The 10,000-nt window shown below is 45.8% G+C and overlaps 1 protein-coding gene across 1 annotated transcript in view; it reads right to left on the minus strand.

Moving 5' to 3' along the window:
• LOC137614507 (kin of IRRE-like protein 2) overlaps window positions 1–10,000 on the minus strand; it is a 255,251-nt gene that overhangs the window by 5,780 nt on the left and 239,471 nt on the right. The gene's annotated exons all lie outside the window — the stretch shown is intronic.

Here is a 10,000-nt window from a genome sequence, read left to right on the forward strand (position 1 = left end):
TATATATATATATATATATATATATATATATATATATATATATATATATATATATATATATATATATATATTCTGTGTATATAATAATAATAATAATAATAATATTAATAATAATAATAATAATAATAATAATAATAATAATAATTTCCCTTACAAATATTACTTTTCAAATATAATATGGTTCTCAAGACTTTGTTAATTGATTTGTGTACATATGTATCATAAGTATATACACCAGTGAAGAAAAGGGTTCGAAAATGCTCTGAGTCTTATGAAAAATATCGAACTTGGAATATTTACCTGCTTTAAGGAATAAACGGATTTTGAGCGAAGCGAAAAATCTATTTTTGGGTGAGATGGCCATGTCGTCCTGATGGAAGTTCCTATAGGGTAGCTTCCTAGGGTATATTACAACTACGGCGATATTCCCAGAGAATTTACCTTAAGGTACCAGAATTCTAACTCCTGGAGCGAGTATCCCTCGTGAAAGGGATATCGCTACATATCAGAGGACGTATTCTAGACAAGTCACATGGCAATCTACATCCTGGACAGAGATTTCGTCTCGTAGGAGGTGATTGGCGAGATACGAATTCGGGAAAGAAAAAGGGGAGCCGCTCCCAAGGCTTCCCTATCCCCCGATCTATCCCCCGATTCGTATGCGTGCCTGGCGCCAATCCTGGCGCCATCTGCATTCCTTGTAGCGTACACGAGGTGCTACAGATACTGTATGTAGGGAGGGGTCCTACAGCCCTTTCTTAGAAAGGCAAGGGCGGGTCCATCAGGACGACATGGCCATCTCACCCTAAAATAGATTTTTCGCTTCGCTCAAAATCCGTTTTTTGGGCTCAAGCCATGTCGTCCTGATGGAAGTGTACCAGAGCATTACTGTATCTGTGGATTCTCAGAACGTGCCGTACTCCCCGGAGGTAATTTTTTCCCCGGTCGACTAGACCTAGAGACCTAAGATGTTACCGTTATACATCTTTTCAACTAACTATAAACTATGTTAGAGCTTCCTGCCCCCTACAGGGAAGAGTCCTACTAGACTCTGGAAAAGTCTCGAAGAGTACATATATCTATGTATGAATACCAGGCAAGCTAATATAGTGGTCTCGCCCTATATTAAGTAAAGCATAGTTTGTATAGAACCACTGCGTCAATATATATTGACCAGTAATCCGCACAATACTTGTATTGGACGAAGGTTTATATCCGCATAGGAAGAAACTAATAAAACCGCCCTCGTCCCTTTATGGGACGGAGTCCTCCCATTAGGGGACTACATAAACCAATGCAACATAGCTTGCATAACAGAACAATTCTATCAGAATTATCCCAGATAAGATACATAGAATTAAAATGCTCAATTATACCAATAAATTGACACAGGTGAAAGAGATGCAAGGTTCTCAAGAACAAGTTTATTGACAGACAATAAATAGACAGGTTAACAACAAATATATATATATATATATATATATATATATATATATATATAGAGGATAACCCACAACTTTAAGCATAAGTATGATAGTAAACAGAACTTGTTTATCTGAAAGAAAAACCATTAAACACCACTTTAATAAGATACCGAGGTATCAAGTCATAAAAGTCTGTATTACAAATCAATCACATTAGCGTTAGAAACGCTCGGCACACATGTCTGAACTTATGCTAGGTTCACCTTTGAAAGAAGGAACAGTCTATATGGGCACTTGGTGCCCTCATTTAGTTTGTAGTACAGTATGTACCTACACACTCACCCTGGACTTAATCGTCCCAAATAAGACCACTGTTCCTCGCAGAGTTAAACAGTAGGGTTAACTACACGACCCACTGCTACCACAGATCTCTTAAGTTCCTCTACTTGCTTCGCATAGTGGCGAAAGAACACCCTGGAAGACTTCCAGCCCGTGTATGAACGGAGATGTTCAAAATCCATACAATTAAAGAAATTAGGGATGAGGCAACTTTCCTCGGATCGTGACCTGCGGGTGTACTGTCAGGATCCGCTCTGCGAATAAAATATGTGATTTTCGCTCTGAGTTGATTCAGAGATAAATTTGAGCCTGATGTTTCTCCCCTGAATAGTTGACCACCCTTGAAGTCTGAAGTTCTACGAAGATAGACCTTTAAGCATTCTACTGGACATAGAGATGCATCTTCTTTCAGAGGGCAGATTCTCCAGGGACCCCACCTGTTGGTGGGTAACTCATTCTTGGCGAGAAACGTAGGATCCGGAAACAGGTTCAGATCCCCCCATCCAGGAACTGAACACGACCTGCCTCTCTCGAGAGGGCTACGATCTCACTAACCCTGGCCCCGGACGCGAGTGCAAATAGGAAAATAACTTTTTGCGTCAAATCCTTTAACGCACATTCTTCATTGCTCAACAGGGAGGCGAAATGAAGAACTTTGTCTAAAGACCATGAGATGGGCTTTGGAGGTGCTGAAGGTCTGAGCCTAGCGCAGGCTTTCGGAACTTTATTAAAGATCTCGTTACCTAGGTCGATCTGCCAACCCTTGGCCATGGAGGTGGATGAAGAAAGATAAGCAGAAGTCTGTTGAGATCTCCTGCGGATTCTTTGCCTTTACAAAGGCCACCCATTTTCTCCAAGATGACTCATATTGCCTTCTAGTCGATTTGCACTTATATTCCTCTAGGAAGTCTATGCTGGCTTTCGAAATCCCGAAATGCTTTCTCACCGCAAGGGCGAGAAAATCATGAGCTGCAGGGTCCGGGTTTTCTGTAATGAAGCGCAGACAGTCGACTTCTGGACTCGCTGGGTCAGAACTGGATGTGGTAGCGGCACGAACTTCATCTGTAGTTCCAACGCCAAGGGGAACCACATACTGTTCGGCCACTTGTGGGCCACTATTGCCGCTACCCCCTTGAAGGATCTCAGTTTGTTGAGGACCCTCAACAGAAGGTTGTGAGGAGGGAACAGATAAATCCTGGACCATCTGTTCCAGTCGAGGGACATTGCGTCCACTGCTTCCGCTAAGGGGTCCTCGTACGGGGACACGTACAGGGGCAACTTCTTGTTGTCTTTCGTCGCAAAGAGGTCTATCTGCAGTTCTGGGACTTGATTCAGAATGAAGGAGAATGATCCTGCGTCTAAGGACCATTCCGACTCTATCGGTGTGAACCTGGATAGAGCGTCCGCTGTCACATTGCGGACTCCTTGAAGGTGAACTGCCGACAGGTACCACTTCTTCTTTTCCGCCAATCGGAAAATGGCTAACATCACTTGGTTGAGAGGTGGTGACCTCGACCCTTGTCGATTCAAGCATCTCACAACCACCTCGCTGTCCATCACCAATCTTATGTGGATCGAGTGACGCAGGGAGACTTTCTTTAAGGTAAGGAGCACTGCCATAGCTTCTAGAAAGTTTATATGAAAGGTCCTGAACAGCTTGGACCAAGTCCCCTGGACTTTTTTCCGATGAGAGTGACCTCCCCATCCCTCCTTTGAGGCGTCCGAGTGAATCGTCATCGACGGGGGAGGTGGCTGAAGAAGAACCGACTTCTTTAGATGTCTGGCTTGGGACCAAGGTCTGAGAAGAGTACGTAGCCGAGGCGGCACTGGTCTTCTCAGATCTCTTCGCGCGTTTGATGCATACCTTCTCCAAACTCCGGTTGCATCCTTTAGCTGTGCTCTTAGCACTGGGTCTGTCACTGAAGCAAACTGGAGAGAGCCTAGTACCCTCTCCTGTTCGCGTCTTGATATCCTTTCGGAATCTAGAAGTCTCTTGACAGAGCCCGCTATCTCCTTCCTTTTCTTCGTCGGGATGGAGAAACTGTGTGACAAGAGGTCCCAGTGGATTCCCAGCCACTGGAACTTTTGGGATGGAGAAAGTCGAGACTTTTTTCTGTTGATCTTGAAGCCTAGGTACTCTAGGAACTGGATCACCTGACTGGAAGCTTGCAAGCATTCGGTCTCGGATGCTGCCCACACCAGCCAGTCGTCCAGGTAGGCTACTACCTGAATTCCCTTTAGGCGTAATTGTTTGAGAGCTGCGCTCGCAAGCTTCGTGAAAATCCTTGGGGCTATGTTTAGCCCGAATGGCATGGCTCTGAAGGCGTATAGTCTCCGTTGTAGCCTGAACCCTAGGTAGGGGGAGAGTCGACGGCTGATTGGAATGTGCCAATAGGCGTCTGACAAGTCTATAGAGACTGAGTATGCCCTCTTGGGCAGTAAGGTCCTTATGTGTTGCAGTGTTAGCATCTTTAATTTGCAATTCACTATGAACTTGTTGAGTGGCGACAAGTCCAGAATGACTCTGAGCTTTTCCGAGTCTTTCTTGGGAACACAAAACAGCCTCCCTTGGAATTTGATGGACTTCACCTTTCGGATCACCTTTTTCTCCAAAACGGGGGTGGAGTGTTGGAAAAACCGAAGGCACGGGGGTGGAGTGCTGTACCAGCTCCAGCCTAGTCCATTCTTGAGTAGGCTTTGGGTCCAGGGATCGAAGGTCCAGTGATCCCAAAATTTCATCAGTGTCCCTCCTACCGGTATCGTTTCACTTGGACTGCCGTCCTGAGGTCTTGCCTCCCTGACCACGACCACCTCTGAATCCCCTTCCCCTTGAGGGGCGCCTAGACGAGCCTCTGGCTGCTCCTCTAGGTTTTGCACGAAAGGAAGAAGACTGTCCTTCGAACGTTGGGGTGAATGTGGTTGACTGACCTGGCACAGCCTGGGGTACCCACTGAAAAGTAGTCGGGGTTTGTGCCACCATCTGGGGCACTGGAGGCAATGGCAATTGCAGTTGCTGTTGCTGTCTATAAGGCTTGGCTGGCCGAGACGGTAGCCTAGTCCTCATATTCTTCCTCTTTGGTTGAGGACCCTCATCCGGGGAAGATTTTCTTTTGATAGCCAGGCCCCACTTCTGGAGAAGGTTTCTATTCTCCACGGCGGCCTTATCAACAACCTCTTTGACCACATCGGTAGGGAAAAGGTCTTTTCCCCAAATGTTGGAGGAGATTAACTTCCTTGGCTCGTGTCTCACCGAAGCCCCGGTGAACACAAACTCCCTGCAAGCTCTCCTTGCCTTGACGAAGCCATAAAGGTCCTTCGTCACTGTGGCTAGGTGAGACTTAGCCACTACCATGAACATTTCATGGACTTTGGGGTCACTTGCCATCGTCTCAAGAGTAGTCTGATGAGACATTGAGGCAGCCAGTCTTTCTTTTGTCTCGAACTCTCTTCGTAAAAGAGAGTCAGACAGCTTGGGGAGGTCCTCGCCGAATTGCCGTCCGGCAATATCAGCCTCCAACTTTCCCACTGAGAATGTCAGATGGACATCCTTCCAGTCTTTGTGGTCCATAGGCAGGGCCAGCGACAAGGGTTTACACTCCTCCAGGGAGGGGCAAGGCTTGCCGGCCTCGACTGCCTTTAGGACAGCCGCAAACCCTTTCTGTAAAAAGGGGAAGGCTCTATCAGGAGAGGACACAAAAGAAGGGAGCTTCTTGTTCAATGCAGCTACCTTCGAGTTAGAGAAGCCCCTCTCTTTCATTGAGGATGAAAGTAGGGCTTGAGCCTTAGCGTGGTCCATAATAATGACCTCCTTCGGCTCTGTCTCCTCCCTTGAAGCTGGTTCTTTTCTCAGCCGGACATAGCAGTCTGGATATGATGCCTTGCTGGGTCAGAATTCTACCTCCTCTAGGGGAACTGAACCCAGCTTATCCGAGATGACGATCTTTCCAGTCGTCATCGGCATGTGCTCAGCATACCTCCATGGGTTAGCATCTGAGCATACGGGAAGGTCTTTCACATTGAGCCTTTTCCGGGCCCATGTGTTTCTGCCAGGGACTGCATACGCAGTTCCATTGCAGCCGCCTTCTCCTGATTCTCCTTCTGCATTTGTTGGATCATTCCAACAATCGAAGAGAGGGCCTGTCCCAGTTCTACTGGGAGACCAGCTGATGTTGAGGGGATAGGCTCCAGAATCTGAACCGGAGTAGCCGACACCTCGTCGACCTCATCCTCTACGACATCCGGGGTTTGAACTTCATCCTGACCTTCTGCCAGGAGGTCTTGTTCCAAACGTTCGTCCAGGTCAGACATCCTGTCATCCAACTGGATGTCTTGCATCGCGACTGCGACTTCCACGTCCACCTGGACTTGATCTTGAGAGATCTCCTCTAGAGGCTGGGGAATCACTGCATCAGCTGATGCCTGGGGAAAAAGATACGCCCTCATCTTCTCACTTGGAAGATAAGGGCCAGAGGTGTTCTTCTTGAAGCCCCTTACCCAAGTACGAAGCTTTTCCCTTGCTATATCCCTTGATTCCGCCGTTCTAGGGGAATCAAAGGCCTCAGTAATCAGGTTAGTGCATACAGTACATACCTGAGGGTCCCAATACTGGAGATCATCTTTGGAGACAGCGCATGCTGCGTGTCTCCTACAACACTCATGTCCGCAGAGGTTCTTGCTGCGGACATTGCAGAAAACATTTCCACACTTCGGAGGGTCCTCCTGTAAAGAGAAGAAATTTCCATGAGTATCAAGTGAACTATGTATCACTGGATATGCATAGTATAGCATAACAATTCATAAAGGAAAGACACACACTTGTGTTTCCCTCACAACCCATTGTTGCAGCCTTCCAGATAATAAAATCAAAATGGTTTATCTCTTCTAGAGTAACAAATGCAAGGTTTCCAGAGGAAACAGGTGGAGCTCACACCTAAGCAATGATTTTAAAATCCTGGATAATAGACAGGGAAGAACTCAGCTTCCTATCTGAGGGCAACAGCAAAGGGATGTGCAAGAAAACACAATAGTGTTAGAAGATACAGTGCTGTACCAAAACCCTTACTATAGTTTTCTTCTTACTGTATATGCTATACATAAGAATACTAGTACAGTATAGGGGGATGTGTGCCGGCCTGCCTTTGCCGGCCGGCACACACCACAACTAGCTTTAAAGTATACTACTTAACAGCTATAGGGCGGCAGCACTCTGGTTCAAATGCCTGTGCCGGTCGGCAGCAACTGCCGGCCGGTAACAGCCAGTGTTGGCCGGCAATGGCTGCCGGCCAGCAACTACACAAGGTAGTACCCAGCTGCCGGCCACACTCTTGGTGACCGGCAGACAAGGACTGACATAAGCCGGCCGGCAAAGGTACAAGACCGATGCCAGCCGGCAGCAAAAGAACCAGAGGACTACACCTGCCCGGCTGCCGGCCTATGAGGCCGGCAGCCGGGACAGGTACAGCACTCGAAGAAAAATAGAATGGATGCCGGGATAAGAGTGTACACAACCTCCAAGCCCGGCAACCGAAAGAGTGCATATAAGGAAGGGGAGAAACTAATTCAGGCTTCCTTGACCAATGCCGTCCGGCTCTGCCGGCAGGCATGGATGAGGGACCAAGAGAGGTCCGGGCAGCACTCGAAAACATAAGACCCTTGCCGGCCAGCAGCTCTGCCGGCCGGCAAGGGGCTGAGTCAATTCCACATCCTAACCTATACTAGGTCCAGAAGTAGAACGACGTACAGTACAGTAAGACCCCTGCCGGCCAGCTCTGCCGGCCGGCAAGGGGCTGAGTCAATTCCACATCATAACCTATATTAGGTCTAGATGTAGAACGACGTACAGTACAGTAATGGCTCAGCCATTACGAAGAAAGAGGGGGAAGGGACAAGAGGGTCCTGCCAACCTTGCCTTAGTGACAGATCACCCGCAGCCAAGAAACTTATCTTAGCCTAAGGGAGATCTAAGGGGAAAGGCCAGCAATACTTGCCAGCTTCCAGAGCACCAAAGCAAGGAAGGCGTTGCTACTCCCAAGGGAAGAACTTATCCTCCCCCGAGAACAGCAACGGGACTAGTCTGGTAGATCACAAAAGAAGGAATCATAACTACAGAAACCTTCGGTAATGACCTAAGGGAGCTAAGCTCCCTTTGTATGTGTTACGTCAGGGAGGGGGACTCAGCCCCAAGCCAGACAACACAGACTCAGACTAAAAACTCTGTTGTTCTGTCCCTCTTGAACCATAACTACAGGAACAGGAAGGTTTAGTAACACCCTAGTATAGTTTTATCGAAAATAAATTCGGAAAAAACCACTTAGGGATAAGCCCAAGGCTTAAACAGAGGGAAAGGGATTGCATACCTTCTCCGAAGAAAAGAAAGCAACCGGGGAGTATGATAAAGTATACTAAGGCTCCATAAGCAACTAGCCTAGGCACCAAAGGAATCGATTACCTAATTCACCGAAACTCACACGTATACAATCTTGGAAATATTCCACACAGTCTAAAATGTATAAAATATAGCCTAAAGCTTCAATAAAATTTTAATTACACTCGGAAAAACCAAAATCATGCATGAAGTACTAGGACCAAACGACTAGGCTACATGGCCTAGCGTAGGCCAGAATGGCGAATACTTCGCACGAAAGGAAATCCTATGTAATGCTAAATAGCTAAAATTTATTAAAGCAAAACAACCAGGTATGTCGCTCTGACTAACTAATTTATACCTAGCGAGCGACAGTGTCCAGGACACCTCTGGTAGGCTACGGCTCTTGTATCAAAGATTAATCCTATTAATCACTCAAAATTTAACCAAGAGCCTACATTTATACATAACAGACACTATACTCAACTTATCAGAGGCCAACGAAGACGGAGAAGCAATGAAAAGCCGAATAAATCCAAGATTTGCGAGAAAAACAGGAAAAAACACCGAGTTGTTAAGCTACGCAAAAAGGAATGCAGATGGCGCCAGGATTGGCGCCAGGCACGCATACGAATCCGGGGATAGGGAAGCCTTGGGAGCGGCTCCCCTTTTTCTTTCCCGAATTCGTATCTTGCCAATCACCTCCTACGAGACGAAATCTCTGTCCAGGATGTAGATTGCCATGTGACGTGTCTAGAATACGTCCTCTGATATGTCGCGATATCCCTTTCACGAGGGATACTCGCTCCAGGAGTTAGAATTCTGGTACCTTAAGGTAAATTCTCTGGGAATATCGCCGTAGTTGCAATATACCCTAGGAAGCTACCCTATAGGAACTTCCATCAGGACGACATGGCTTGAGCCCAAAAATATCTTTATATAACTATACAGCGTAGGGAACAGTCCCTACATATACTTACTAATTCTAAAGATAACCTATCTCTAGCATATATGAGAGACTTCAAAAGAGTATCAGACTTTAAATACTTCGCTGATTTAAAGAACTGAAGTACTTCACTGATTTAAAGAGTTGAAATGCTTCGCTGATTTAAAAAACTAAGTCTTAAAATGACCGTTTAAAAGCAGGGAAAAGTTCCGAGATCTACCAACTGACTCAAAATTTAACTCATCTTTAGCAAGGCTGAGAGTTTTTAAAAGAGTATTGAACTTAAATACTTTACTTGCTTAAAATACTATGCCTTGAAATGACCATACAAAGTAAAGAAAAAGTTCTTACATATACCTACTAATCGTAAAGATACCTCATCTTTAGCCAGCCTGACTTGTTAAACTGATATTTCGTATTGTTCCTCTAAGGCCATTTGTATGCAAAAATCCAGCTCGTTTGCGAAAAGAACTGATGGAAAAATCCACAAAAGATAACTCTCCTAATGAGCTTTTCCGTAGAGTTTTTTTGCAAAGCGAGTAAAAGGAGAGCAATAAGGTTCCCAAATGTATAATCTTTGTCACTTTTAAGTCAGGCAAAGGATATAGACCTGGGGCAAAATAGCCAGTTTACAAAGGTTTGTCTTCCAGTGTAAATACAGGCTAAAGTTTTTTCATTCCGGCGACCCAGCCTCTAAGGTACTTACTGTTTACGTTATGTTTAAAGTTGTCGGGTCTTTTAGAGTTTCGTGTCAGTTGGAAAAACATATCTTTTGTTTTCTGGAAATTACATGTGAGTAGGCACGAGCAATGTGCTTGCGTGTAATCATCGAAGAAGCAGACATACACACAAACGTTTGCGTGCACTACTTACGATATATTTACACGTGCAAAAACACATACACACGCACGCACGCACTTACACACA

This window comes from Palaemon carinicauda, chromosome 20, assembly GCF_036898095.1.
Source record: "Palaemon carinicauda isolate YSFRI2023 chromosome 20, ASM3689809v2, whole genome shotgun sequence".
Lineage (NCBI taxonomy): Eukaryota > Metazoa > Arthropoda > Malacostraca > Decapoda > Palaemonidae > Palaemon > Palaemon carinicauda.